General features: G+C 36.5%; 1 long non-coding RNA gene across 1 annotated transcript; it reads left to right on the forward strand.

Moving 5' to 3' along the window:
- The first annotated feature begins 11,224 nt into the window (after window positions 1-11,224).
- Window positions 11,225-26,121, forward strand: LOC137410186 (uncharacterized). The gene is made up of 4 exons (XR_010981012.1): window positions 11,225-11,323; window positions 23,160-23,346; window positions 24,389-24,565; window positions 26,023-26,121. It is a non-coding gene; the product is annotated as an uncharacterized lncRNA (long non-coding RNA).
- Window positions 26,122-26,464: the final 343 nt, after the last annotated feature.

The following is a 26,464-nucleotide window of genomic DNA, read 5'->3' on the forward strand; positions in this document are numbered from 1 at the left end:
AGCAATCGAAGGTAGGCTAACTGTTGCTAGGCTGTCTGCTTGCTTACATGTAGTGTCATAATGTTACTCACGAGTCAAGTCGTTGTGGTCACTTTCTGACTGCTGTCATTGGACTGTTTGTTTATCAGGTGTTGTTCTTCAGCATTTAAAATGTTTTCACTAGCGTAGTGATAACATGTTTGAAGGCATAAAATACACTTTGTCAAGATCATGCATAATCTCTAAGATCCATTGTATGCAGACATTGAGGCTACTCATGTGAGAAAGGGCATGTTCTTCAATCCTGACCCTTATGTAAAAATACGAGTAGAGCCAGGACAGGATAGGTCTCAACCTGCTCTCTCTTACCACTACAAGGATTTTAGGACATCTGTTTGCGACAATACAACTGAGCCAAGGTGGCACAATGAGGTACATTCTTGTAGTACATGTATTTGAAATAGACTATTACTGTTAAAAATATAAATTTCTCTTCAAATTGGATTACAGTCAAATAGCATTTGAATACTGTCCAACTCCGTAGAGCATTTAAAAAAAATGATGATATTCAAATGAATATACCGTAATACCTCTATTTGAATGCTATGTCGCTCTATTTTTCAACCCTTCCACTACAGTGGCATTTTATTAGAAGTGATGTTCAAATAGACGGTTACGTTGTATTTTTCAACCCTTTTATATTGGCTTCTATTAGAGGTGCCGTTTAAATCAATGTGGTGTTATAATATAGGTTTTACAGTAGTTTCCTAAATGACAACTCCATCTAGCTCAATAGAGCATTTAGAAACATTAATTAACTTAAATGTAGCTTTACAGTTGACAGTCCCATGCAACATAGTAGAGGATTTCAAAACATCTCTCTAACCTGCTTCTAAAGTTGCAGTGATTTTCCAATAACTGATTCGATGATGGAGCAGGTGGGCTATCCAATGTTGGTTCAGCAAGAAATTAGTTTATGGCAGTAGTAGGTTCACTAAAAATGCCTGCCAAATTGAATACAACTAGTATGTAACATGGCTGGAGTACACAATGTTCTACCAAATTATTATATTAAAACAATGCTTCTGTGAACTTGTTAAACAATTTACTGCAATTGTCCTGAGAAATCTATCGGCATCATCCTTACCGGCATCAGTTTTGGTCAGAGAGTGTCTTGTATAATTTTTTTTATAGCGGAAGGATTTAATTTTTGAAACAGAATATGCATAAAGGCTGAATATGCGTTTCTTTTCAATGTCTGTGATGCTCATCATAAAAGAGAGAACCGGAATTTTTCATTCAATATTCTTGTGTTTTCTTTTTTGCCTCCAGACTTGCAAGCCATCTGCTTTCCTAAAATGACTATCCACTAGTTTTTACTAAACTGAAAAACTCTGGTTTACACTGGTTATAATATAATGCATAGCATTATATACATGATATAGCATTATGTACATGATATAGCACGAAAGCGCACATGGTATAAATTGTCAAATGGTACAAATTCGGCTATTAATTGGAACACATGAATAGTATCTTGGTAATCTACATAGAATGTTAGTCACTATTCAAAATTACTGCCTCAAGGATCTTATCCTGATGTGTAGACCAGAGCAAGCCAGTCATCTGTATGGCTGATTTTTTTACTTACAAGAGACTTCCAGGAGATCTTTACTGATCATTGATGCAAGCATAACTAGTTTCTAGCATCGTGTGGGGTTATTACACGTTGACTTTCAAGTCTTCTCAGTCATGAAAAGAAGGAGCAACATCCAAATATGCTAGTTGTAGCGTAAAGCTAGTACAGTTCATCTCATGTCATGTTGGCGGTACAGTTGATGAGCAGTCGGACTTATAGTTTGTCCGTTCAGATAACCACAATTGTAGTTAAATATTTGAATTGCATTCAGTGTATGAATTCCATTCACCAGGCAACTAGAGAATCCCTTTTGATTCGTTAGCAAACAGACAAAGGTTAGTAAAGGTTTACGAGAGCAACCTTTCCTAGGCCATCTTTTCACCATCTGTAGTACATTGAGTCTTCAGGTGATATCGTGGTAAGTCATTTGATGAACTGCTTTCCTGTTTGTTCCAGGCTGACTGTTAGCTGTCAATTAATTGGTCGAACGCCACATGACCACATCTGTGGTACATTGATGTTTAAACCGACAATCATTCCTTATGATGGTAAGCAAAGTAATCTGGCAGGTTTTTGTCTACTTGAAAGGTGTGTTAATTATTATCTGGTAGAGTTTGGTGTTTACTTGAATGTTATGTTAATTGTTATCTGGTAGTGTGGTGTTTACTTGAATGTTATGTTAATGATTATCTGGTAGAGTTTGGTGTTTACTTGAGTGTTATGTTAATTATTATGTGGTAGTTTGGTGCTTACTTGAGTTTTATGTTACTTATTATCGGGTAAAGTTAGGTGTTTATTTGAATTCTGTGTTAATAATAAATTATAATGAAATAAGAAGTGGAAGCTAATAAGTTACTTCATTTTGTCCGTAGATATTACAGCACAGAATACATATTCATTTATTGTCAATGTAATAACAGCATGGAGAGGAAACATCATATTGGGGCAGTAGAATATTTTAAAGTAGAGTTTCTTTTGCGTTCTTTCTGGGTTTCAATGCCTTGGAAACTTCAATAATATACTCTACAGTATAATTGGACTTTAAAGTTTATAGAACGGCTTAATTCTGCAGATACTGATAAATATTTATATGCACTGTAGCGAGCAGGCATTCAATGGATAGGAACCATCTTGGAGAAACAGGCGTAGGCTGCTGCGCCATCACAGACAGTGCAGTAGAGAACGCTGTAGATAGATCTTCTGCCGATATTCTCTCCGATTCCTCTGGGAACAGTGATGTTGAACTTACTGACACGGCTGAAACTCCAGCAATGCGGTGAGCATGAGCAACTTTGTCAGCCTGACCTCCTTATCTACTTGGAATGTTTAAGATCATCGTATTTCAGCAAAAAGAATGAAGTAGCTTGGCGATGTAATTACAGTTGCAAATAGTTAATGTGATTGTTTCTACTTGCATCAGTTTACTGGACATTTAATCTTTTTCGAAATTTTTTTAAAGCATTAGTGCAATAAAATGACTATTAAAATACATGACTACGGACATTGCATTAATTCATGTTTGTGAATGCAAGTAAAATTTTATAGGGTGAGCTCCAGCAAATCTATCTATAACAGCTACAAGTTCACACACACAGTAAATAGTATTTATAGTAAATAGCTACTATCAGTTTTAGTAGCTTTTAGCTCTCTGTATGACAGGCCTTAACTCACTCTGTATGACAGGCCTTAACTCACTCTGTATGACAGGCTTTAACTCACTCTGTATGACCGGCCTTAACTTACTCTGTATGACAGGCTTTAACTTACTCTGTATGACAGGCTTTAACTTACTCTGTATGACAGGCTTTAACTCACTCTGTATGACCGGCCTTAACTTACTCTGTATGACAGGCTTTAACTTACTCTGTATGACAGGCTTTAACTTACTCTGTATGACAGCCCTTAACTTGCTCCGTATGACAGGCCTTAACTTACTCCGTATGACAGGCTTTAACTTACTCTGTATGACAGGCCTTAACTTACTCTGTATGACAGGCCTTAACTTACTCTGTACGACAGCCCTTAACTTGCTCCGTATGACAGGCTTTAACTTACTCTGTATGACAGCCCTTAACTTACTCTGTATGACAGGCCTTAACTTACTCTGTATGACAGGCCTTAACTTGCTCCGTATGACCGGCCTTAACCTACTTTTTCTGCCTGCGGAGATCTAGAACGGTATAGCAGTGGCACTAGTGGTGATAGTTCTGTGCAAACACTTCCTACTGAAATGGATAACAATTCCGTTTCTTCAATACCTCAGGTAATACTGACCTTTATTGATTTATTGAACAGGCATTTATTATTAATTTCAATAACTCTGCACGCATTGTTCAGTCATTGTTAAGTGTCAGTAAGATGCGAATGGATATTTGAATAAATTACAAAGACAATTTGAATCAATGTCGTTGTTTATTTGGCAAAACACAGTTTTGTTAACCTAATAATTATATTACATGTTTTATATAGTATGCTTTTAAGTTGTTGTTGTTAAGGCAGAAAAAACTAGCTGGATTCTGTAAAGTCTGACCTTTTTTAACCATTCAATTTATTCTCTCTCAAAACCAACAGTAAAACTTACACAACAAAATTTCCTTAAAAACGCTAATAATAACAACTAATGATAATAAAAAATCTAACAAGAATGTCATGGCCTTCGCCTGGTAAAGGCTAATTCGCACTCGTCCATTTATTTGTCAATGTGACGCGTTATTTCGTGTGTCTAGCCACAACAGCCTCAACTCTTACACATTTTGACACATTTTTTAAATGTAAGTCAGTGGCTGTCATTTGTTGCTTTTCTTCTTAACGCCACAAAAAACGTAGCGATCATGTATCTTTTGTAATTAACTTGAAACTTTCAGAGCTACAAACTATTTGATACATTTTACATGATTAACTTATGTTTTAGCTCTGTCACAACTGCTAGTTACATTTTTCTTAGTCAAATAGTATTTGAACATTGTGCTTTACCAACTTATGTAAACTTTGTTGAACGCAAATAATATTGAAAGTTAGCCTATCTATAAATTATTTATCTGTAATTTTTAAAAAAGAATTGAATTCTATGTTAGAGCATTAAATGAGGTGTCTCTAGACTATTGTTCACTTGGGGGCAAAATCTGAGTTTTTCAGAAGTATTAAAGACCACCAACTAAGGTGAAATCTACAGTTTGGTAACAGTAATGGTATACAACTTGTTAAGTAAGTTATTGCCATAATAAGTCTACGCCATAATAAGCTAAGGCGGGTAAGGTATATCATGTAACAATTAATTCGATAATGTTTTGCTAGACTAACACAAGGAAGAGCAGCTCGCTAGAAGCAGTAAGCGTAGTGCGCAAGTCTAGATTACTTTCATTGATCGCTTACTAGCATCATATTTCAAAATATTTTATTAGAAAGTCTAGATATCTTTTATCATTTGAGATTCTCTGTACCGTTTTAGGTGATCTGACTGCCAGGATGTTTCAAGATTAAAATTAACATAACTTGATAAATTTGATCGCATTTAAAATGCTCAGAAGAAAATCACTTTTTCAAAAATGACGTCAATAGTCGCACTTCATGTTTGTCCCTCTCGTTGTGACATTGGCTGTTCATTCAATCTGCAGTGTTACACATCTCTATATATAGTGACATATGTTTTATTTTGTATTTGCTCAGGATTGTTTAAATAAAACTTCAAGTATAGTCCCAGATACGTACACTGCTATAGATATTTCAAATGATTTAAAGATATTTTGGTTAGAATTTGTCCCATTGTTTTCCTCTAAATGCTGTGTAAACATATGAGTACCCAATGCTGGTGTGAACGTATGAGTACCCAATGCTGGTGTGAACGTATGATTACCCAATGCTGGTGTGAACGTATACATATCACATATAAAAAATATGCACGACTATTAATGCCATTTTGAGGAAATCTGGGTGCGTTTTTTCTTTCTGAGCATTTGAACTGCGATCAAGTTTTTTCGCCTTTAAATATCTTTAAACATCCTGACAGTCAGATCACTTGAGACAGTAAATGAAATCTCAAGATAGAACAGTATCCTCACATTGTAATAAAATCTTTAAAAACTTGACATAAACCTTTAATGTGAAGCCTCCATTGAGTCTAACAAATGCTAAATATCATAGTTATGAGAGCTTTTTGTTTCACAGCTAACAAAAATTCATCTAAATCGAACTAAATGCAGCGCAAAATAGAATGTTCAAACTACTGAAATTTACCTATTAAGATGCTTGATGTGGAGGCTTTGTTTGAAAAGAAAGTCCTGGCTTGCCCTGATGTTACACCAGAGCAGTTAGCATAGCCTATAAACATTAAACTATTGATGAATATCTTGAGCTATATTTTTCAATAATTGGCCGTAGAGATAAATGCATTCCACATGCTGATGAGGCTACGCAACTTGGTTGTAACGTAACATTTTGTACCTTAATCAAGTGAAAAAACTACCATATTTTTTCTGCAGTCGTAAGGAGTATTCAATTGGAATAAAATGCCACCCATGTGCCATATACATGTACACATACCCACAACGTGTAGGGAATCTGAAAGCGCCCTAGAAGTGATAGCAGTTTGTTTTTTTCCTAAAAAGTCGGAAGTTATGAACCTGACACTCATTGACCAGTACTCTCTTCAGTGCTCACTGTGTGTAGTTATAGCAAGAGGAATAAGATCGCCAAGAAATATCTCAAACATGAAATTTGACTGTTGCTGACAGTGTGTATTGCCAATTCGTTTCAGGTGGCGGTTAATCTCAGTGAATTACCTCCTCACACTGTTGAAAATCGAGGAAAAATACAGATTGAAGCAGTCGAGTCTACACCACATGCGCTGTCATCTGTTGATTCTGATGAGTTAGACATTACTCGGTCTTTCTCAGATCCGTTTGCTATTTACCAGTTAGAGGAGGGGGATGTTGACATCCAAACAGCCAGGAGTGTCCAAGGATGTCATGATCAGGATGATATAAATGGAGGGGTTACTCTAGACAATTCTGATACTATTGCCTCTGAAGATTTTTCTAGCCTAGCTAGGGATGTAGCTATTCCTCAGTTAACCTCATCAAATTATGCAGAGGAGAGCTCACCATCAAACGTTCTCACTTCTAGGGATAATACTGACTCTGTTGTGAAAGCTAGCGACACTAATCAGGCAGAGTCTAACAGCTCATGCACAGCAAGTGCCGATGCTTATGCAATGAGGGACAAAGCGCGTAATACCCAGAAAGTTTCTGAATCTGAAACCACGCAGGCTCAAGTAAAAAGCTGTGATGACCTTGCAATAGATATGCAATATGCTGAGAATACACATGGTAGTGAGGAGATGAAAGGCCGAGGTGTGTATGGAAAAGATGGAAATGATGTAACCATCATCAAAAAAAATAATCTGAAGTTTTGCATGTTTATTAGTTTTTACTTTTATGAACACTTTCATTATTTACCTCCAGACTTTCCTCTGCTTTCACTTTCACCAGAAAACATAAGTAATGTAGCTTGAAAGCACAAATAAATCCAATCATTTTTTTTAGAAAAAGTGAAAGATGAATCATCGGTGTCATCAAACAGCACTGATGGCACTCTCATTACTAGTTCATTGGAGAATCCTCCCGTTCCAAGGCAATCCATACTGAGAGCGTGTGGTGATATTAAAAATGGTAAATAGTAAATATGGAAATATTCTTTGTGAAATATTCAATGTTAACGACTCCAACATCCAAAATATATTATAAAAATACATTTATACCCATGATACACACATCTTTAATGATCATATATCATTGTACATGCTCTGCACATCTGCAACAATTATGTAATAACATATTATTGCCAATACCGGAAACTGTCATAAAACAATATATTGTTTTTGTATTATACACATAAACAAGTAGTATTAATTTTAGTGTTTCTATAGATTATATTGGTATGTATCTTGGTATGTAAATATAGGATTTAAACGCACTGTAAATATTCATGGCGTGGTTTCACAATTCAACTGTAGTATAAAAGAGCCAACAGAGTTATATAATGATAATATTTATTGATCACATGACTTTCCTTCTGGAATGTTCCTTATTTAACAGAACTACTGTATATAAAGGATTGTAGAACGTAATAAAAGTGAAATCTATGCACGTAAGAAAAGTGACTAATATTATTACTAGCTCAGTTTTTTTCATATATTCCTATGAATAAAGAGTAAGTAATATATTATTTACCTCAACTATAAGTCTACCATTAAACTGTGTTGTTGAAGTTCTTACTACATCTCTCACTCTCTTGTCTATATGTTGCAGTATAACTTTGACATGGTACTTGCTTGTTCAAATGTTAGCCAAGATTTGCTCTATACATCATCAGCACCTGACTACTAGATATTTAGACCCTCAATAGCTCGGGTAAAGAAAACAGGCTATCAATAGCTGAACAGGCTGAACAATTTTGCTATTCAAACATACGAATGGGTTGCTAATCAACTAAAAAAGGTGGTCTAAAAAAAAAATAAAAAAAACTAAATCAACTGGGTCAGCATAAGTTATTAACAATGACTCAGGTTAGAGCTGAACTGCTGCCGACATCACACAGCTGACCGGGATCTTTGCATGCTGACTGCTGTAAAGAATTTTGAATTACATGAAAAAATATTATGTTTAATCTTTGACCTTGACATCAGACTAGGTGTAGCTGCTGATAGGGTAACTGTCAGCGGCTTTATAAAGGAAGGCAAGTATTTAAACCTGTGAGCAGCTTGCATGGCCCTACACTTAGACTGAGTTTTTCCATACCATGTGAGAGTAATGCATGAGGAGTATTCCCACTGCCCCTCTTTGCTCTGGCGTCAGAAATTCAGCATATTTATAGATTACCATGTAACTACAATTTATCAGGATTTAACTATTCAACATACTCTGAGCTGAGACTTTAATATAAATAAAATGAATGAAATAAATAAGTAAAATGACTTACATTAATATTCAAGAATATGGTGAAAACTCTATACATAAATTATCTGATAAAACAATAATACAGCATGCACAAGAAATATAACAAAATAAAATATAACATAAGACGGTATAGTATTTAGCTATTAAGTAAAACCTCTGGCTCCAGAGAGTACCAGAATTAGTGAATGGACACAAACGGTAACAGTTACTGGAGATGATATAAATATTATAACTAAAAATAAAATGGTAACTAGGTGCACTTTATGATTTCATACACTCACCTTGAAATTTCTTTATAAAAGGAGTAGATGACTCCATCAGGATGCTGTATCGTTATAAAAACAAAAACGTTACTTATTTAGTTATTAATGTTTTGCTAGCCTCAAAAAGGGCACGGCTAGAGCCTGTTGCAATGAGTCAGTGCTTGAATACTATTAATTGATAGGAAAACCCAAAGTGACATAAAATTATTTCTACTGTTTTAGTTACTAACAGCTGGTTTTCATTCACTGCTACAAGAAAAATGTGGTGACCCAACTATTCTCCTACTGTGTCTGGCATGTGTTCATACATTCGACCTTGTCATGTTCAGCTGCGGTTCACATGCAGAAATTCATAAACTGCCATATGTTCCTTTAAATATTAGAAGTTTACCAAAATGATTGAATTTCAATATCAATTTGAATAGCTACCAATTTCAATGTATTGAATAATTCTGGAAACCTAGTCAACAGATCTTACCAATGAGCTCCAGAGTTAATCACTTGGATTCAGGAGGAGATCACACCGACTAACTTGTTACCTTATTAATAACTAGGGCTCTGGCAGTCTAGTAAGCTATGAGAGATCATCATGTGTGCCAATAAAATACAAACAATTACTCTACCATCTATACTCAATAATTCTAAACTACTGGAAGGTGAACAAGAAGCACGCATGGTATTGATGCAGAACGCTGCGAGTTCATATCCTGCGTGATATAATCTTTTTTCAAATGTAACCCTGCGCTTTTATACAGACAGACATGGTTCTTATTATAGTAAATATTACAAGTAATACCCATCAGTCACATTGTTGTTGATAAATTTGATGATGCTTCATGTATATAGAAACCCTTGTTGAGTAGCAAGAGCAGCCCGTATTGTAAGCACTCACCTCTATTATATGCTCTGGTTAATAAGTATTTGCTTTGCTATTGTTACCTGCTTATCTTTGCCAAAACTTAGAAAATCAACTAGCTTTAAAATAATGTTTACATTACGAGCCTGCAGAAAGCATGTGCTCCTAAAGCCTGGTTCCCATATCGGCTGCGAGACTCCGGCGGTAATAATGTGCAGCAAATCGTTTGCGACGCTAGGCTCCGGTGGCTTCTGTTCACATAAAGCTGCATCGCTAATAACCGAATAAAGAATGTTCGCTCGCTATGCTGTTTCGATAATGCTGACCTTTACCTGTACAGTGCACTTTGAGAAGGTTTTGCCTGCGGCTCTCGCAAAATTTGAATAGCTCTAAACTCTTGCGTTGACTGCCGGCAACTACCGGCGGTACCCGGCGTGTAGGTTCACAATTCATCTCTGATAGCCTGCAGTGCTGTCGCCGGTGCTGTTGCCGGTGCTTTGCGGCATATATTGGAACCGAGCTTAATAGATATTGATATCCCACCAAATGTAGGGGTCAACATATTTATATTGGTTATAAGACCTATAAAAAATAATGCAGCATAAATGATTTGAACTCGTGATTGTCAGCCCGCAAGACCAACCCACCAATTACTGCGTAACCCAATTGCCTTCCATGTGTTAGAACTATTGTGCATATGCTTATTATCTGCCCTTTTATTTGACACTCCTGTCATGCTCTCAAACCAAACTAGACTGCCGAGGTACCACTAGCTTTTGTTATAATGAAAGTGTGTATGTCCATCTATCTGAAGTCACAGTTAGAAGTTGGGATAAAATATTGCTTCATACTGGATTCACACTTGTGACACTCGGTTTAGTAGTCAAACACTCTAACACCTGCACTAATCAAACAACCTGAGTACCTCATCACTCATCATCAACATCATCGCACACTCCAATGGAGACATCTACAAGATCAACAGGTCCACTGACTCTTTATTTTGACAGTCAAGGCTCCTAGCTGTATGAAGTGCAGGCCACAGGGCTGAGAAAAACATAAACTGAACATAATTGAAACTAAAATAAACTGACAGATTCAACAGTGATGTATGATTGGGTGCAAAATAATTTTGCATCACGTTGTTCTTCTAAAAGTACACGTAAAAGTATAGAGGCAATTTCATGGCAGGTCTAAACCTCATGGGCTTACATAGAGCAAAACCATTCATCCTGTCTACTGGTGTCAATACGCGACTGTTGGCATGTAATGCTTATCAATCAACATCTGCTGTTAGCCCTGTCACTATCTCGGTCTATGCATTTATCATGCCTTGCAATAAATAATTGTTTTGATAGACTTTAACGCATAGCGTAATATCCTTACACTCATGCAGGCAATCGTACATACATGTAGTTATTTTCACCGTAAACATAAGTAATCGTGGCAGCTTATAGGCTATTAGCCAATAACGTACGAATATCAATGATATATCGATATACGCACCGGCACCTTACGCCTAGAATAGCTTAATGCTAGGGTCACGGGCAATACATTAGTCACTGAAGCGCGCATTTCGTTTGCAATTGTTGTTTACAACCGAAAAGTCCCACCATAGTACAGGAAAAAGCAGGTAATCTGCGACTATGTATTTATTTCCATCACATTGACTGTAGAGTAACCATGTTTCTACAAAGCTCAAATAAAAAACACTTAGCCTACATAACTGATTTATGCAACTCTTGCTTAAAAACCCATGGGTGGATATGGAGAATTTACGTTATGTGTAACTAAAAACTAACACAAATCCACACACGACATCAGTGTTGAATGTGCTTTGTCATTTTAATCTATTTTGACTATATTATTCAGTTTACACACTTTTGCTTAGCTTGTGGGAACTGAATTGATCATTACTGGTTCAAGTACTAGAGAAGGTTGTTGTATGGAAATACTGTGAAAACAAGATACCGATAGGGAATGTAGCCAGACCACAGGATAAGCATATAATACGTTCAAGCAGCAAGACGCCAAAGGACATTAAAAGGTTCGATAATTAGAAAATGTCAATTGAAAATTATGAACTTCAGAATTGGAAGAAATCAATCATAGAAATTGCGTCAACACTAGATAGAGAACATGCCAAAGAGAAACCGAAGCAGTTAGACCTACCAACCACTATCATCAAAAGGCCACCATAAAAACATTAGAGACGAGTCAAATGAGTCACATATAGATCTGCCACTTCTGTCAAACATGACCTAGATACCAGGAGTAAGTCACGAGCTCCACCCTACATGTCAACATCACATGCACCAGCTGAAGACTTAGGCAAACAAGATATCTTCACACGCCTGACAGAAAGCATCGAACCTTAACACTCTACCTACACCCACAGGCTAACCATCCTACATGCCAGACATCTATAAAAGAGAACAGCTCCAATGACTCAGCACCTCCTCTATCCCCATCTCTATCTCCGGCTCTAGCTTGAGTTCTGGCTCTCTCTCTTCCCGAGGGCCCCATTGGACGCTTTCCCATCTGCCTGCTGAGGAGCCTTTCTCTTTTCTCTACCAATGGAGCCTCCTTCTCCTCCACCAGCTGAGCCTCCTCTACGCCACTATCTCAACTGTCGACACTCTCTACCTATGACCTCTCACGACTCTCGTTTGACTATCGAAACTCGCAGCCGCATGGACCGAGCCAAGCAAACACAGACGACCGTTCGAGTAAGGATGTAATTTTTATTAGCTCTTCTAATTGTTTTGTCATTAATGTTATTGTTTTAGAATTTTGTTAGTTGTGTATTTTAATTGTTTGACTTATAGAATAAAGAAGTAACTTGTACTGGTAAATATCAGCATTACTTACGATAGCTTAACACCTTCACTATACCTGAACCAGTAATAATCAAATTAGCACCCACAAGCTAAGTAAAAGTGCACAAACTAAACATAGTCAAAATAGAATAATATGACAAGCAAATTCAACACTGATGTTGTGTGTGGATTCAGATTAGTTATGCATAACATAATTTCTCCACAACCACACATAAAAAGGTGTTAAGCTATTGTAAGTGCCAAGTTATGGCTAGATTAATTGGTTCAAAGTGTATGATTATATTTTATAGGCCTAGTATAAAAACAATGGCTGCTGGAAAAATACGTTTTTCGACCGAAAATCCTCGAAACTAAACGAAATGACATAACATCACTCTTTCTTTAAACAAAAAAGAAATCAAGCAGAAAAGCTAAGCAAGTATGAGTATTAAACATATGAAACCTACGTAGCAAAAAATTAAAGCCAGACATGACTATTTATATAACACTCAATAAACTAACCAAGTTGGGGGTACGAAAAACTATATGAGTACTAGTAGGTACTAGTAGTACTAAATGATTACTAGTACTAAACAGAAACAACGACGAAATAACTAAAAGGATGATTATTGAAACTACCAGTTAGAAATCAAAATCAAACTAAAACCTTTTGACAGGTTTATGTTTGGAAGAATTTAGTCTTTAAACCTAAGCAGCTTTCCCACAATTTTGCCTGACCTAGTTAATGGCACTCATAAATTTGACTCTTAAAACTTTTCAAAGTCTGCACCTAGCGTTGCTTTGCTGGTAGAGGAATTGCCCATAGCTATGTCTCTGTAGGAGAGAGTCGTGTTGGATTTTGAAACAACTTTGGGAGTTGAATGGCATGATTACTTACCACGATCTGGTTTATGGCTTTGCGCTACTTCGCTTTCTCAACTTTGCTCTACTAACCCTTCAGTTGAATCTGGTCGCAACTGCTCTCTATTTCATTTGATCATTATTCCAGTAACATCATTCTCTATGTTGTATGACTGAGTGGATGTATCATGACTTACCAATGTTGCCTTTTCCCACTTACTTTGCAAATATCTTAATCGTACTGGTTGACTAGTCTTTAGCAGTCTTCTCATGGAAAGTTTTGCCATCTTGTTGCATTTTCATCTTTTCTGTTTCGTTTATAAGTTCGGTATGTATGTCTTTCTGATCATATGCTCTAGGGCACGGACATCATCGCTTTATTGGGATCTCATCATAAAGGGTTTTGCTTTGTGAGGATTGTGCAGGGGATAGCAAATCTGTATCAATGGGTGTGTTTTGCAGCATCTGTAGGACATGCAAAATGCATTGTCCATCTTCTGCAGCTTTAATCATTGTTTTCTTCACTGTCTGTATGGCTCCCTCAACCAGTTCATTCAACCTTGAATAACCTTGGGCAAGAAATTTTTGTGAGTGATGTCTATGTGCTTCATGAAAGTTTTGAATTCAGTTGAGTTGTACTGAAGGCCATTATCTGACTGAATTACGCCAACTCGGCCAAAATCTGCTAAATCTTTAGTAAATTCAGTAATTATTGTCTTCGTGGTCAAGTCTTCTGGTTTTGACACATTGACCCATTTCAAATAGTAGTCTATATTTAGTAGACATTGAGTGACTTGTGAGTGAAATATGTCACTGCCTATTATCTGCCAGGGATGATCAGGTATTTCGCTGGAAGTCAAAGGAGCATGGCATTGTGCTGTATCATGTTGCTTGCAAACTAAGCATGAGCTGATGCAGGCTTCAATTTGCATGTTTATGCCAGGCCGAAACAATGCAGGTATTGCGTGTTGCTTGGTTTTTGTGATGCCTTGGAGACTTTGATGTCGCTGACTGATTATTTCAGCTTGTTTGACCTAAAGCACTATTAATCTTTTACCCAAGAACAACAGTTTATTAAACTCAGATATATTAACCTTATGTTGCCAGTCTGGCTTGACTGACTGACCAACCCATGAAACATTTGTGAGCTCTTCCGTAAGCTTGGATAAATAAACTCTGAATCATCAAGTATTGACACAAATAATTTGCACTTCCAACTTCAACTGAGCATATTTGACATTGAGTCTTCACCTGCGAAAGAACAATGTATGACAATTCCTGAGTCTTTAACAACCTTCCTGCGAAATTTCAAAAAGATGTACTCATTAGCATCAACTGATGTACTTAATAACTTACCTGGTCCAATTAAGTATTTCTTTTTTGGTCTCATCATGTGCTATACACTATAACCCAAACAACATTCAGAGTATAGCCTAAGCACCTCGTCGCACATCATGAACATTGCTTATTCCAATGGAGACATCTATAAAACCAACAGGTCCGCTGACTCTTTTTTTGACAGTTAAGGCTCCTAGCTGTAAGAGACTGAAGTACAGGGCAGAAAAACATATAAACTTAATATAATTGAAGCTAAAATAAATTGACAGATGTTATTTGTTGCTGATCTGGTGTATGCTGACTGCTACAATGTTTCAACAGTCCTAATTCTGGCTGCCTCCTGTTATATTGTTGATATCCCTCTCCTTGTGCTTGACACTCTGTAGAGTTGCTGACTTCGTTGAATACCTGTTAGTATTTGTTGTAGCCAGTTACTCTCTTTTATATTAAGTGGTGTTGATAACTAATATCCATTATTTAGTTGGAATTTTATGTTTTCATTCCTAAGCTCTTCATTACAATGGCCAGATAATTCCCAATCCAATTGATGTCCCATACATTCACATCGCATCAGCTGTGATGGTTGGACAAATCCCATACTTGATATTTCCGGCAGCATAGCAATTGCTCTAGGTTTTCATATTTGCTGATTGGTCAAATATCGTTTTAAACCCTGACACATATTAGCCGTCAGGTGAAGCCAGACCCTAGCTTAAATATTCATGCCGAATCCGTCCTAATAATCTGCCATTTATTGGTTGCTTTGTGCGTAGCCCTCGGTCTTTATCAGTTTTTCCCAGCAGTGATCCTCATCTCAGTTCAATAACATTGGTTACACGCCTCTGTGTCATGTTTTTGGTTTTTCCGCTGAGTACATTTTGTGTGGCGGTCTCTTAATGCAGTGTCTCGTCGCGGCTAGTTAGTAGCTAGTCTTATTGTGCGACAGTTATTGGATGGCTTTCCATCGTTTGGCAAATTTGTCCCAGTTTGAGGAATGTCAATTATCCCTCTATCAGTTGTGATCTAGTCACCCCGGGGTTCATAATCATATTTTCGTAGGTTTCTATAGTTATATACTCGTGCAATGGTCACCATGGTGCTGGAGTTGAATCATTTCATCTTAACAGTATTTAGCTGGATTGCATACTGGCTTGTTTGTCCTTTCATGTAAGTTGCCTATAATCATTCGGAATCCGTATATTCATAGTCACTTTTAAATATCTAGCCTTGTATATGCCATAGCATCAAGCTGTAAAGTACATGTATATATGTATATGTAAAGTTATTAGAAGGTCATTCGGGAAATATATTGTGGTTGCTGTATCATTGCGATAGTCAACCATATTGAATATAATTATATATATATATATATTTGCTTATTAATTCATGTAAGTTGCTTATAATTATTCGGAATCCGTATATTCATAGTCGTTTATCTAGCTGTATATATGCCATAAGATCAAGCTGTAAAGTACATGTATATATGTATATGTAAATTTACATAATTTACATTAAGTTATTAGAAGGTCATTCAGGAAATATATTGTGGTTGCTGTATCATTGCGATAGTCAACTGTATTGAGTATAATTATTTATATATTTGCTTATTATTTCATGTAAGTTGCTTATAATTATTAAGGATCCAAACATTCTTTTTGTAGGTTTTATGTTATTAAGTTTTTTGATTGTTTTATGTTTTGATATATATATTCATGTTAAGCTGGGCGCTGTAAGCTATTTTTATTCGTACTCTCTCTCATCATCATAAATATAATTTGTCATCCGCTTTTGTTGTACGATCTCGTAGCTCATATCTTCTATTCACTCTATATAGTGGTCATTCTCTCACATTCCAGAATCAGTGTTTTCCTCTATATCTGGTATCTCCTTTGCGTTAGTTCTGTACGATGTACGAGGGTGAAACATTTTCATGTACAAGTTTTAATCGCTTTACTGAAACTCAGCTTGGTTTTGCAAAGGGCTTGATACACGGTACTATGTTTGCTGTGACATCTGTTCGATACAAAGTATGAAACAGGCTCAGGTACTGACTTGAAAGGGCTCGGCTACAATTTTTGCCAATCTCAAGTCTGAATAGGTAGCATCTACCTCCTATTTTGAAAGATATGTCTGTTGCTTGTTGATTGTAATAGTCTACATGTTTTAGTTTGAGAAATTCTTATATTTCTTGCATTCAACAGCCATATAAAAAAATATACGCACAAACCACGTGTAAGTTGGTGAAGTCAAGCTACTAGCAGTTTTACACAGAGTATGAATGACAGCCAAAGACACTGAAATATTTAAAAACATTTTTTCCTAGGTGTTATTGACCTCTGACAATCTTTCTTCAGTGTTTCTACCTTGACTTTCTAAAGTCTGAGTGTCTTCTCACTAAATTATTACACAGACTGTTACTTCTATCTCTACAGGATGGTGCTGCCTCGATGTAGAAACAGCGCTAATTTTTTAATTTTCCGATTCGTGAGAGTTTAATCTTCCCCCATCATGACACTCTCTCATACGGTTGAGCTCGGCGACAAAGAAATCATCAAGATAATAGAGGAGTACCTAGCAAATAAACAGGTTGATATTGCCCTCATATGCTTGGAGAGAGAGAGAGTCGGGAATCATTAATGGTATGTCCTGAATATGGTTCTGGTTGAAAGGGATACCTCGTTGTCATAAACCATGTCTAAAACCATTCATAGGCTTGTCTCTCCGTCAGACCTTCCACCAACAAGTTTGCTGAAAACTAAGTTAAAATTCAAGTAATAGTATTCTTTTCTGACCTTCGCGCTATTACAGTGTGGTAATTATATAATAATTGTATGATATTTACATAGTATTATATAATAATTGTATGATAATGACATAATATTATATAATAATTGTATGATAATCGCATAGTATTATATAATAATTATATGATAATTACATAATATTATATAATAATTGTACGATAATTACATTATTTTGTAATAGTCGTATGATAATTGAGTAATATTATGTAATAATTGTATAATAATGTAACTATTATATAATAATTGTATGATAATTGAATAATATTATATAATAGTTGTATGATAATTGAATAATATTATATAATAGTTGTATGATAATTACACAATATTATATAATATATAAATAATATTGTACAATAATTGTATGATAATTACACAATATTATATAATACTTGTATGATAATTACATAATATTGTATAATAATTGTATGCCGTATAATCTTAATGCGGTATGATCAAAGCCCTGTCTGGCTGTCTGAAGAGACAGGTAGATTATGAAAAAAGGATTTCACCAGGTGGGATTTGAACTCGCCACATTTAGCTCAGTAGACAGACACTCCAACATCTACACCATTTGACCGTTTTGGCTTATTACACAATAACTAGTACAGTTTTTGGTCTTGTGCACCGTGAGATAACGTAATCACTCATCACTATCGTTTTGTAGGGAAAGACGGGGCACAGTAAGCCAATTTTGGTTTGTTTCTCAAATAAAATATAAGTGACTGCTTGAATTGAGCTTAAACTTGGTCTATAAAAATTTAACATGTTATTATTGTATTTGAATGGTAATGATTCACTTTGGATCAATCGCGAGATTTTATTGTTTTTGCAACATTTTACACCTGGCTCACTTTGCTCCACTACCGAGGCAAGGTGAGCCACCCAATGGGGCAAAGTGAGCCATAGCAATAAATATGTGATTTGATTGCACATAATATATATTTGATATCTTTTAACTGTTTTAAAACATTGAGTGTGACAATTGTCTAACTAAATTTGACTTATGACTAAGACAGAACATGGTAAACTAATTATACATAGTTTATAACATAAAATGTGGGAGCAAGTCGTATGAGCATTATCGTGAAATAATGTAGTAAAAAGTGTGTCGCCTACAGTCTCTATCAGCAGTGTTATTGAGAATAGTTTATCTTACAGTGTAAGCAGATAAATCTACTCTGAATGTAGTTCGATTTCTAACCCTCAGAGTCCCACCAGTGTTTACTGGCTGCCCTAAAAATATAACTATAGATTCAAAGTCAACATCATACACGTCTTCCTCCTCTGGATAAACAAAGCAGTTTCCAGCTTTTCTTATGAAACTGATGGTAACTGAGTTTTCATTACATTTCATGACTCTTCCTGCATAATAAACATTAAAGATTGACTTGCAACAAAATTCACATTACAGTTATTTGCTATCAAAACATTCACCATGTCTTACTCTGCTGTGTTGTAGTTCCAAAATAGGTGGAAATGGATTTACAAACTCTTAAAAGCTCAAAAACGAACAGTTAATCGCGGTCATTACGAGACCGCCATAAATTAGAATCTCTTTCCAAAACGGCTCAAATGGGACGTAGTTGTACCAGATGGCTTCTGTTTACACTTTCACGCAACCTCATTCGTCGAAATATTTTCACAAATATACTTCATGCATTCAATGAAACCATGTCTATTGTCCTCACATGTCTATTTCATCGTCATTGTAATGCTGTCACTTTCAGCACTGATATCTTATAACCTACCGTGAGAATTTATTTAATTTTTTAACCTTAGCTCGAAGGAGTACATATCATTGTCTGGTAAACATGACGAGCCTGTTGGTCACCTGTGATAATCAAAATATGTTGCAAAAATTATTCACGAAGTATGGGTCACATGATCAGTTTACGACTAGATGATTAGTTCAAGTCGAAACAAAACTGTAAAGTAGCGATCATCTATATTTGATACGGTCTTTTGATACCAAATAACTGTAATGTGAATTTTGTTGCAAGTCAACCTTAGCCAATTCCGTACCAAACTAAAACATGATTATTGATGTTAATATTGTCCCTAGTAGGAGGTACATCTTTACTTTCATCTTTATCTGGACTTTCTTCATCAGAACACAATAATTATTAGCCTAACTCTTCTTCCTCTGATGAAGAATCTGTTTGCTCTTTTTTCTTAGTTTTTCTTGTCTTGTTCTTAGTCACAGTTACTTTGGATGTTTTTAGCGTAGATCTAATCCAAGTAGACACATGTTGCTACACTTTAAACACCGGCTCACCTGCTTTCTTGTTTCTTGACCAGCTTGGTGGAATACTCAAGTCATTAGCCATGCTGTATTTGTAAGCTAGTTCACATACTTTTTCAGTAGATAAACCTTAAAATCTGTTGACTAGATTTTTTAAATGGCTAGCCAACTCTTCTTACTTCTCATGCAACACCTGAGATCTACGAGATCTCTCATTCCTGCGCGAAGAGACGGTCACTTAGACGATGTTGTACAATAATGCAGTAACTTAAACAACTTTTTAGTTAAATGTAAGATTAGCTTGGTTAGATGCCAAGCTCATAGAACATGGTCACACATTATTTAAATTATATCTATAAATTAAACAGGGTACATAGAACACTTGGGCACCTGCTTGTCCTGTCATGTGGAAAAAATACTTTTTCTGGAATATCCTTGATGTGCACCAAGCGATTAGCTAGCCTTGGATGAGAAAAGAAAATGTGGTGCATTCTTCTCTTGAGGTTGAAAGGTAGTTTTGTCAACCCAGTTTATCGTACATCACAGTGTGAGAAGGAAATTTATCACAAACTCTCTTGTACACCAGAGTACAGGGTTACGATGCATTAGAACGGAACTGCGTCAACGAAGTGCAGTACGCAATAATTTTGCAATACATTACAACTTTCTAATTCACAGTAGACATCCACTGCTACTGTGCTCCTGTTTCACATTGCCCATTGCTATATATTGGGCATTCACTTTTATGAAGCATTACCTGACAGGCACCACTTCACGCACGCATGCTCTGAATGCACATTCTTCATAACATGAAACTGCTTGTGTACTGCAACTGCTGATTAGTATGAAGTTGATACTGTGGACCAGCTGACAATCCTGACTTTCCAAGCCTCTATACTGCATTGTGTACCATTTTTCACATACTGTGTTTAGCCAGTTCATGTAGGATACTCCTACTCTCACATCCTTTCATAATAGGAAGTCAGTCTGGCATTATCACAATTCTGATCGATGCAATTGAGGTTTTTGTGTTGTATTCTCTATAACATAATATGTTAAAAACGAAATAGATTTTTGCATTTCAACCATATAGCTAATTGTGATCAATTTGTTTGCCCACTCGTACTCAACTTTGACAGCATTCACATCTCGCCATCGTGCTGTGGTTGTGTCAAAGTCAACTTAATATTTGATTTTGTGATGAGTTTTCACAAAAATTGTGCTTAGGATGTATGTATGGTGTACTACTAACATTCCTACTACACCTTGCACTGCGAAATACACATTAGCAACACTCTCATAACATCTAGCACTGCACATTGTGCGGAAGGCAACCTAGCCACTGTATCAATACCACTTATCCCACGACCAACCACGAGCGAAGCGATTGTTTGAGAGCTTTATGATAAATGCGTATGTGCACACAACTCACGAAAATTATTTATGAACAGCCGTCGCAAACCTTTGTACCGAAATCTCATCAACAAATTTAACCATTTTTCAATGGAGTCGTTTAAGTATAATAACGATACAAAACACATATAAACCTTTTTAAATATATTGCCAAGTCTTTGAAATTTGTAGACAATATCCTACAACTAACCCATCTGATCGGATTATACATAAATGGACAGATTAATTTAGCCTAAAATCGTCATTAAAACTTTGACAGGCTTTTTTTCATCAAAGTTAAGACCGGACAACGAAACGCCGACAAGGCCGCGCGATAGAGAGTAGAACTATTAAGTCGTGTGCATTTTACGAGAAAAACGTGCACATTTCACCAGTCTATGGCATTGTCCAATTGCTGAAGGTTTCTGTAACTAACGTAGAAGTACTGAAAAGTAATAGTTTTTTTGCCGATTTCAAAGTAACCGACATTTTGGACACTTATAATGATTACTTTGGTATTCCAACTGATGTTCGAAGCAGTGAAAGTAAATGAAATGACAATGATATTTCTCTAACGATTCTTATAAGATTATTACAATATTTAATTATAAAAATAATTATTCGATTTTAAAAGATTTAATTATAAGAATAATCATTCGAATTTACAAGATCGAAGTATATAGTGACCGATGTTGGGCAGTATGTTACTGTTATTATTTTTTCTAAATAATTTTGTTAAATAGATATTCTAAAAATCTAAATAAATATCACAACTTCTTGATATTGGTTGCTATGACGTTTTGAAATGTAAACGAAATCGTGCATTGGTTTTCTATTATTACTGTATTACTATATTAATAATATTGGTTATTCTAATAATATCAGTGCATTTTACTTCTAATATTGCATTTCTCCTATTGCAGAGGAGAGAGATATATAATATTTTCCTTTTATTGTTGTTGTCTGTTGTACATAATAATGCCCAGTACATTACAGCTACCATTGCAGTTACCTATAATTGCACTGCAGTGCCATTTGATTGCCAATATTGCATTTCTCAACCATCAGTACCCTTTCTTTTTTCCAATATCATTTTGGTCGTGGGCTGTATGACAGGGAATTTCTAATTATGAAATTCATGTTGAACTTTCATGCGCATACTAGTAGACGTACCACTAGTAAGTTGATTTGTGGGAAAGAAAAGTTGTAACAATACTTCAGTTTATTTAGTTTTTAAGAAATTATCAGAACAAGTTAACCTTTTATGTCCTATGTTTGACTATGTTAGTGTAAATCTTTCGCATAACTAAGGAGGTTGTTTTTATTCTTACTGATTTTTCATACATCGTCTAGGTGACCATCTCTTTGAACAGGAATGAGATGTCTCATTCACGATTCTTCTGTGTTTTCATGCTTTGAATGGGTTAGGAATTGCCCTACCATTTCATCAATTCGGAGTTGCACTATTTAGATCATTCCAAGATGAGCGATGTATTCCTCAAAATAAAACTTGTTAGAGTTTTTCTAACTTTTTTCATATCAGGGTCACTTTTCAATTCATGAGTAGCCAATCGCCAGATCAAAATAAGAAATTATTTCATCATCTTCATATGAGCAACCCATCATTCGCATGTAAATATTAATATGAAAGTAACAGGTCCAGATGAAATGGTATGGAGAAGCAGTAGAATGTTTTTGTAGCCGATACCCGCATGGCTGTGTGAAGTACGCTGAAATATTTTTTACCTCTACTGGGGAGAGCTTAGCTGAGTATTATCAAATCCGATCCATCAGCAGTCAGCCTTTCTGTGATACTGAATAGTACTCCCACCTTCAAGAGACAAATACCCTCACATAAATTTATCGAAGCGAAATGGTCTGGAATAGGTTTGGATTCGTCTGTTCTTGTGATTTGGAGTGGAAGCAACTCCAAATCTATTCAAATCATGGAAACGCTCTGATTCTCAGGTGCTTTGATTCTGCTCTCATATTAATTTGTGATATTTGTAGGTGTTTTCTCAAAAGATGGACTTTTTCTCCGGCAGCTGATTCTTGATGGTCACTGGGATGATGTGCTTGAGTTCCTTCTGCCGCTCCATGGGGTGGAGGGCTTTGACAAAAACGCTGCCTTTACCTCATTTACAAGCATAAATTCCTGGAACTCCTTTGCATAAAGTTGGATCCTGGACCGTTACAGGTAAGTTGTCCTGACAGGTAATTACATGTGATAGTATCTGACAGGTCATTACATTTGAGAGTGTCTGACAAGTCTTTACAGGGTAGTGTGTCTGACAGGCTATTACATGTGAGAGTGTCTGACAGGCCATTACATGTGAGAGTATCTGACAGGCCATTACATGTGAGAGTGTCTGACAGGCCATTACATGTGAGAGTATCTGACAGGCCATTACATGTGAGTGTGTCTGACAGGCCATTACATGTGAGTGTGTCTGACAGGCCATTACATGTGAGAGTGTCTGACAGGCCATTACATGTGAGTGTGTCTGACAGGCCATTACATGTGAGAGTGTCTGACAGGCCATTACATGTGAGTGTGTCTGACAGGCCATTACATGTGAGTGTGTCTGACAGGCCATTACATGTGAGTGTATCTGACAGGCCATTACATGTGAGTGTGTCTGACAGGCCATTACATGTGAGTGTGCCTGACAGGCCTTTACATGTGAGTGTGCCTGACAGGCCATTACATGTGAGTGTATCTGACAGGCCATTACATGTGAGTGTGTCTGACAGGCCATTACATGTGAGAGTGTCTGACAGGCCATTTCACGTGGGAGTGTCTGACAGGCCATTACACGTGAGTTTGTCTGACAGGCCATTACATGTGAGTGTGTCTGACAGGCCATTACATGTGAGGGTGTCTGACAGGCCATTACATGTGGGAGTGTCTGACAGGCCAATACATGTGAGTTTGTCTGACACTCACATTACATGTGAGTGTGTTTGACAGGCCATTACATGTGAGAATACATATAATTATAGTTACAACTACACGTGCCATGAAGTTGTCACTCATTGACTCACTGTTTTCTTGAAAAAAACACTTTTAGTTCTGATGCTACTTTGTTTGGATGTTTAGTTTCTTCAGTTTTTGTATTTTCGATTAAACACAGTCTGTTTCTGACATCTGTGATTGGCTAATGTCTTCCTTGGCTGTCATTCCATCATCATCCCTGTGGTTGGCTAGCAATCATTATTTTTTCATTTTGTTCATACAGAACCATGACTCCACATTGGACGAGGTCGTCAGCTGCCTCACTGAGTTAGAGCATCTTTGTTCTGATAGTAAGGAGTATGACAACTTGTGCTTTCTATTGACTCTTCCCTCCATTTCCTCTGATCAGGCCTACAAGAATTGGAACCCTTCCAGCGCCCGTATCAACTGCTTTAACGAGGTCGGCTCTCCATGTTGTTTTATTGCATGGGGTTACTTAGTCAGTGGGGTTATTATCTACACTCCTTGCTTTGTACAGTTACATGCTCTCCATGTTCCTATTGCATGGGGTTACTTAGTCAGTGGGGTTATCATCTACACTCCTTGCTTTGTACAGTTACATGATCTCCATGTTCTTATTGCATGAGGTTACTTAGTCAGTAGGGTTATCATCTTCACTCCTTGCTTTGTACAGTTAGATGCTTTCCATGTTCTTATTGCATGGGGTTACTTAGTCAGTGGGGTTATCATCTACACTCCTTGCTCTGTACAGTTACATGCTCTCCATGTTCTTATTGCATGGGGTTACTTAGTCAGTGGGGTTACCATCTACACTCCTTGCTTTGCACAATTACATGCTCTCCATGTTCTTATTGCATGGGGTTACTTAGTCAGTGGGGTTATCATCTACACTCCTTGCTTTGTACAATTACATGCTCTCCATGTTCTTATTGCATGGGGTTACTTAGTCAGTAGGGTTATCATGTACACTCCTTGCTTTGTACAGTTACATGCTCTCCATGTTCTTATTGCATGGGGTTACTTAGTCAGTTGGGTTATCATTTACACTCCTTGCTTTGCACAATTACACTTCAGTACTAACATTTGTAACTATACAGTAATCCATCACTACTTCCTGGCTCACCATTCACGGATTCAGTACTTCACAGTAGAAAATTTTTGTTAAAATCGAGAGAAAATTAATTAAAAACCATTTAAAAAGTAAAATACATAAGACACATCAATCTCATGAATTATAAACATGTGACTTCCTTCTCACAACGAACCGAGTTAACACAAGTATGAATATTCAGGTCAGATGAAGTCCAAACTACGTTCATACTATGTAAGTGTATTCTGTGGTTTTAAATACTGGGACTGGGGTTGAAATATAAACTGTAGGTCAATCAATATAACTTCAAATTACTTATTATATAAGAAATCAATACAATATGTTTAGAAAGCAGTGTAAGTGTTTTGGTGTTAAAATTTTGGTTCTTACATATACTTTAAAACATAAGCTTTTATTTAGCAAATTTTCACTTATCACTGGGACGCCGGTTCCCCTTGACAACCTTATATCAACTGTACTTGAATATTCCATGTACACAGTTAGTATAGATAGCATGAGTTCCATTAACTTTGGCTGTGCTAAATGATAGATACAACCTTTGGCCTTAGTGAAGTTTTGATCACACATAGCCTAATGATACAATTGAACAACATTTTTACCATGAGGGTAAATTTATCAAAACCATTGCTTGGCGAGGAGGTTTTTAGCCCTACCAGCAATAACTACAACCTGTACAGTATATTGAGCAAAAATTACAAATCATGGATGTAGGGAATGTTTAAACACGATGTTTGAGAAGGTTTTATGTTCTTATTTTGCTGTCAATATTGTCTCTGTTCTTTCAGCTATACCCACTGGTCAGCAGGTTCATCGGGCTTGAAAAGGCAGCACCGAGCAATTCATCAGCTAAACACGACAGACTAGTTAACCTGCTTGCTAAAGGTCAGTTTTCAGACTAGTTAATCTGTTCACTATAGGTGTGTTTTCAGACTAATTAACCTGCTCACTAAAAGTCAGTTTTCAGACTAGTTAACCTGCTCGCTAAAGGTCAGTTTTTAGACTAGTTAACCTGCTTGCTAAAGGTCAGTTTTCGGACTAGTTAACCTGCTAGCTATAGGTCAGTTTTCAGACTAGTTAATGGTACTAGTACCTTCCATTGCAATGAATTCTCCAACTGTGGACTATGTCATACCTATTGTACTCGTTGGTTCCGTTGCAAGGAAAGTTACAACTGTGGGTCATGTCATATCTATTGTATTTGTAGCTTCCATAGCAGTGAAAGCTACA

This window comes from Watersipora subatra, unplaced genomic scaffold, assembly GCF_963576615.1.
Source record: "Watersipora subatra unplaced genomic scaffold, tzWatSuba1.1 SCAFFOLD_107, whole genome shotgun sequence".
NCBI classification, from domain to species: domain Eukaryota; kingdom Metazoa; phylum Bryozoa; class Gymnolaemata; order Cheilostomatida; family Watersiporidae; genus Watersipora; species Watersipora subatra.